A 6,639-nucleotide genomic window follows, 5' to 3' on the forward strand; every position below is an offset into this window, starting at 1 on the left:
GGTGCCCTGCCTGTGTGCAGACACCGTCCCTTCTTTGAAAGGGAGAGGACAGCCTGGCACGGGACTCTTGCTCCTCGTTCGTTCTCCATCAGTTCCCCACTTTAAAGAAGTAGCCTGGGGCAGCTCTGTCAACCAGTTTCTAGTTGGTCACGGTGCCACCCACAACCCTTTGCTCTATGCGCTTCCGCTGTTTAGCTGTCTCTGTGTCCTACTTTTCATGAGAAACTGGCAATAGCTAGTAAATTAATTTCTTATCTACGCATCTTATTAACTTATGCATCTATCTAGTTAGCTGTTTACATGTGTGGTTTTCATGTAACATTTACTGACAGTTCTTACATTCACCTGAGCCCCATTGTGTAGTGGTTTTTATGGATGTTTACTGAGTAAATACAATTAAGTCATTGGCTGTTGATGCCTGAAATCTCTAGCACCAATTACCTCCTGTAAGGTCTAGGAGCTGGGCTGGAAATTGAGTAGACTGTTACAATTAATTTGTTAAAACTTTTGGTATTTGTGTGTGCATGCACATGGGTGCCCTGATATTTGTGGATACGTTGCTCTGTAATTTTTTTGTTTGTTTTTTGAGACAACCATCTCTATTATGTAGCTTTGGCTGTCCTGGAACTAGCTCTGTAGACCAGGCTGGCCTCTAACTCAGAGAGATCCACCTGCCTCTGCCTCCTGAGTGCTAGGATTAAAGGCATGCACTACCACATCTGGAGATTTTCTTTTTTCCTGTAACCATTTTGTTTTGTTTTATTTTGTTTAAATACAGTGTCTTTGAACTGTAGTCCATGCTGGCTTTGAACTCAGGGTCCTCTGGCCTCATGCTCTCAAGTGTTGGTATTACAACTGTGCATAGTATAGCCTGGCTGACCCTTCCTTCCCATCTTTCTTCCCTTTGTGGTTTGTGTGTATGCAACTGCACACACGTGGGGTTCAGAGGACAACCTTGGGTGTCCATGCTCACCTTCCTCCTTCTCAGAGACAGTGTCATGTCTGGCTGCTACATAAACCAAGATGGATGGTCCAAAAGTTTCCTGGGATTCTCCTTTCTGCAGAGGATCACTGGGATGCAGACATGTGTTACCACATCTGACTTTACATGGGGACTGAGGATCTGAACTCAGGTCCTCATACTTAGGTGCCAAGCACTTTACACGCCAAGCCATCTCCCTAGCTTGCATTTAGCATTTAAAAAATTCTTGTTATTACAGACAAACACTGATTTCTTCTGGAAATAGTTGTATCAATTTGTGTTTTTGAAGGAAATCTTGTTCCGTTTAAACGGTGAGATTTGTTGGGATAAGTTTGTAATATTTCCTTGTCATTTTCATCTTGGTAGCATTTTGTAATCCTGTGTCCTCTGATTCCCCAGCGCTGCTGAACTGCGTTTCCTTTTATTCCAATCTGGTTATAGCTTTACCAGCCTTCCAGAGCTGCTTAAAGAGGTAACTTTCAGTCTCTGTTTCTCATGGCTTCTGTGTCCATTTCTGCTTCTAGGCTCCTTCCTGAAGTTCCTGGCCTGACTTTCCTTCATGATGGTCTATAAGCTGTAAGAGGAATCAACCCCCTTCCCCCGCCTTCCATGTTGTTCTTGTCATGGTGTTCATCACAGCAATGTAAACGAACTGGAACAGTCAGTCCTCGTGATGAAGCCCTCTGTGATGGCAAGATCTAAGAGGAACCTCAATTAAGAAACTGCTCCACAAGGTTGGGCTGTAGGCAAGCCTGTAGGGCATTTTCTTAATTAGTGGTTGATGGGAGTCCAACTCATTATGAATGGTGCTATTTCTGGGCTAGTGTCCTGGGTTCTGAAAGAAAGCAGGCTGAGCAAGCCATGGGGAGCAAGCTAGTAAGCAGCACTCCTTCATGGCCTCTGCACCAGCTCCTGCCTCCAGGTTCCTGCCTTTTTGAGTTCCTTTCCTGACTTCCTTCAGTGATGGACTAATGTGGAAGTGTAAGCCAAATAAACTCTTTTCTCCCTAACTTGCTTTTCAAAGTCATGATGTTTTATCATAGCAATGGAAACACTAAGACATTGGTACTAGGAAAGTGGGGTATTGCTGTGACAGGCCTGAGCATGCTGTTTTGGGGAGGATAGTGGAAGGACTTTGGAACTTTGGGCTAGAAAAGCCATTCAGTGTTGAGAGCTTAGTGAGCTTTTCTGTAGGAGCTTGGAAGATGAGATTGTTGAGAACAGTGCAGAGGATGGAGGCCTGGCTTGTGAAGATTCAGAGGGAAGTGAAGGTCTTTGTGTGAAGAATCTGTGGTGTCTGCTCAGTTGGAGCTGAAGAATCAGCTGTGATTAAGAAGAGACCAGCATCATTGAGGTGAAATCTTCTGGGAAGTGTTTCCTAAGAGCACACAGAAGCTGTGTTCCAGAAGAGGCCAAGGTTGTACCTCATGCTGGTAGTTAAACTTGGTAGTGTAAGAATCTCCCAGGTGGTACCAGTTTTGAAGGCACAAAAGGGTCATGGAGAGCAGCTGAAGCTTGGCACTGGAAGAGGCCAGGAGAGGTCATTGGTGAAGGTGCAGCCTCAGTAGCAGTTGAAGGTCCAGGACTGAAGGGGTCATGGAGAAAGCTGAGGCTTGGCACCATAAGGAGAGCCTATGAGAGGCCATTGGTGAAAGTGCAGCCCAGTTGGAGCAGAAGACACCAGAGTTTCGGTGATGTCAGTATCTTGGGATGACCACCAAGAACAGCAGCAGCAGTGGAGTGGAGCCGGCTGGAGCCTAGAAGACAAGCTGTGTGTGCTGCAGAGGGCAAAGCCAAAGAAGGGACCCAAGACCCTTGGGGGAACCCAGAAATTCGTAAGTGGATCACAGAAATTGGACATTGCATTATTTATATTGTTGGGAGTTTGGTTTTGCTTTGATCTGATTGTGACTGTGCCCTGCTTCTTCCCTCTTAAAGTAGGAAAGTAACTCAATTTTGATTTCTACAGGACAGGAGCTCACAGTTGAGAGATTTTGAACTCTTAAAATGAGATTTTGGATTTTTAAAGAGACTGGATATTCTATTTGTTTGTTTGTTTGTTTGTTTGTTTATTTATTTATTCACTCATTCATTCATTCATTTATTTTTGTTTTTTGAGACAGGGTTTCTCTGTGTAGCCCTGGCTGTCCTGGAATTTGCTCTGTAGACCAGGCTGGCCTCGAACACAGAAATCAACCTGCCTCTGCCTCCTGAGTGCTGGGATCAAAGGTGTGTGCCACCCCCATCCCTCAATCTCTTGGTGAGACTGGATATTTTAAAGGGACTGAATATTTTTCTTTTTTTTGAGACAGAGTTTCTCTGTGTAATAGTCCTAGCTGTCCTGGAACACACTTTGTAGACCAGGCTGGCCAGAGATCCACCTGCCTCTGCCTCCCAAGAGCTGGGATTAAAGTGTGAGTCACCACTGCCTGGCAGAGACTGAATTTTTTTTTTTTTTTTTTTTTAAGCTGAGGATCGAACCCAGGGCCTTGTGCTTGCTAGGCAAGCGCCCTACCACTGAGCTAAACCCCAACCCCCGAGACTGAATTTTTAATGTGTTTGAATTTGAAAAGACTGTAGGACTTTTAAAGTGATTTATGCTTTTCTGTGAGACCTTGGGGATGAATGAGAAAGGAAAGGTTGTAGCTTGATGATGATGTGTTTGTGTTGTCAAGTTTACATGGGGTCAATTGTGCTGACTAGTGTTATGTCAGCTTGACACAAGCTAAAGTCATCTGAGAGGAGGGACCTCAATTGAGAAATTGTCTCCATAAGATCAGGCTGCAGGCAAGCCTGTAGGATATTTTCTTAATTTGTGATTGATGGGGGAGGGCCCAGCTCATTGGAGGTGGTACCATCCCTGGGCTGGTGGTCCTGGGTTCTGTAAGAAAGCAGACTGAGCAAGCCATGAAGAGCAAGCCAGTAAGCAGCACCCTTCCATGGTCTCTGCATCAGCTCCTGTCTTCAAGTTCCTGCCTTGTTTGAGTTCCTGTCCTGACTTCCTTCAGTGATGGACTATAATGTGGAAGTGTAAGCCGAATAAACCCTTTCTTCCCCAAGTTTTGTTTTGTTTTGTTTTTTCAATCATGGTGTCTATCATAGAAATAGAGAGCAAACTGACAGCCTTCATGAGGAAGCCATGGTATTTTGGTATTATAAACTCATCTTTATCCCTAGCAATGTTCTTTACTTTGTAATCTGTACTGTAGAATTCCTGACTGTAGCTTGGGTCAAGTTGACATAACACTAGCCAGCACAACTGACCCCTTATCAACTTGATGTCTCAGCATGCAGATTGCTGTTTTAGTCCCTTAGGTGATGGATACTATTACAAAATACCGAGACTGGATGATTTTGAGAGAAAATTTGCTTTTACATTTCTGGAGACTGGCAAGTTACAATTAAGGTGTCAGCAGGCTGGGTCACCTGATGAGGGCTTCATCTGTCCCTCCAGATAGAAGTTGTGTCCTCACACGTCAGAAGGACAAAGACAGGGGTAAGCGAGTGGATGCTGTGTGAAGTAGCTATTGCATTTGTCCTTAGTCCCAATTAGATCTGAGATGCAAAGCCTAGTCTTTCTTTTTAAAAAATATTATTTTATGTGCATTGGTGTTTTGCCTGCATGTATGTCTGTGTGAGAGTGTTGGATCCCCTGGAACTAGAGTTACAGACTGTAGTGACTTTTGTGAAGGTGCCATGTGGGTGATGGAAATTGAATCTGGGCTCTCTGGAAGAGCACCCAGCACTCTTAACTGGTTATTTTTAACTATGTGTATGTGGGTGTGTGGGGGTGGGGGTGGGGACATGGGTATGTGCACATGTGAGGGCAGGTGCCCTTGAAGTCGATAAGAGGGTACCAGATCCCCTGGAACTGGAGTTGGAGGTGGTTGTGAGACACTGGACGTGGGTGCTGGGAACTGAACCCAGGTTTTCTGGTAAAAGCAGCTGAACCATCTTTCTAGTCCCCGACTGGTTCATTTACATTATTAACATATCATTTTATCAAGAGTGGGAAAGCACTAACATGAAGTAGAACAAACCTATTTCTACTTGCTTTATATATTAGGGTTCTAGACAGGAATTCTTTCAATGAAAGTTTTGCCATGTTGAGCCTGTGAGATAGCTCAGCAGGCAAAGGTGCCTGCTGCCAAGGCTGATGACCCAAGATCGACCACCCATCTGGTAAAAAGTTGTCCTCTGATTTCTGCACACATGCTGCAGCTCACACTCATGCACACACAGAGACAAATTTATAATTAAAAAAAGTTTTGCTGTCAGAAAAATTTTAAATTTGAAAATAACAGGAATGGACAAACAGCATATTCACCCAACATGTATTTATTAGCAAGGTTGCCAGTTTTGTGCTACATTTCATGTATGTGACCCCTGAATTGGGGTTCTGGTGCCATTCACGTAGGACTACAGGAACGAACAGCCTTACATGTAGGTGGAATCATGCCCAGGGGCCTTGATTCCGAGAATTTTGAGATGACATGAAGATTATTGAGAACATTTTCCAAGTGCCCAGTTTACAGTATGATACAGGGCTGGTTTGAGAGGAGGTGAGGGTCATTCCCAGGAGAGCCTAGGCAGTGGGGGCTTTGAGAACACAGAAAGCATTGGGAAGATACAGGATGCCCACTAGCCACCAGCAGCTGGGCAGAGTATGAAGCACTCTGCCCTTGGCGACTTCAAAGGGTTGAATTGCAGTCCCCTGAATTTCAACTCACTGAAATAAATGTATTCTGCATGTCCGGCTTCTTCTAGAACTGAGAGTCCATTTTTGCCAGGTATGGCCAATCTTTGACATCCTGACACAATGTTGCCACTCACAAAGCTCATACACACGGTGCAATCAAGTTACAAGAAGAAATTGTTTCGTGTTGCGTTGTATTCAGTTACCCTTGGCTGGAGAATCCTGGGAGCTATCAATATAAAGTTTGTAGTATGTTACTGTGGCTGGAATCTAAAGTATGCGGTCAAAAATAAAGCTGTTAGCATGCTAGATGGTTGAGTCAGGAAAGTGTCTTCCATGCAAGCATGAGGACGTGGGTTGTTTGAATCCCCAGCACACACATAAAAGCTGGATGTGGCATAAGATTGTAATGCCAGAGGGCAGACGGGATCCTGGAGTTTGCCAGCCCAGCCAGCCCATGAGGTTTTGGTTCCATGAGAGACTCAGTCTGCAAGTTCTCTGATCTCTACACACATGCTATGGCACACACTCTCAGATGCAGTAACAATAAAACTACTGGAAAGGACATTGAGCTCTGGCCTCCATGTATATATGCACATTGCCACATACCCACCTCATACCTATGCACACCACACCCACACACATATGCACACATATCCACACCAATACACAAGTACCCCCACTCATACATTACCCCCCTCACATATGTACACCTGCCTGCACACTAAAAAGCAAGCAAGCTTTCTGTAACACCAAAGCTCTCTGACACTAGTGGGCCTACTCTTTTATAGAATTACAAATGTAGGCCATTTTCTATTTTTTTTTTTAAGCTTTTGTACCTATTCAGAATATTCTGGAATTATCACCTGTTTTATTCAGCGTGTGGTCCATAATTTCAGAGGCTGGATGTTACATTTACTTGAAAAATATTTAAGTGATTATGTTATATTATTCTGATTTC

The sequence above is a fragment of the Onychomys torridus genome, chromosome 5, assembly GCF_903995425.1.
Source record: "Onychomys torridus chromosome 5, mOncTor1.1, whole genome shotgun sequence".
NCBI lineage: Eukaryota > Metazoa > Chordata > Mammalia > Rodentia > Cricetidae > Onychomys > Onychomys torridus.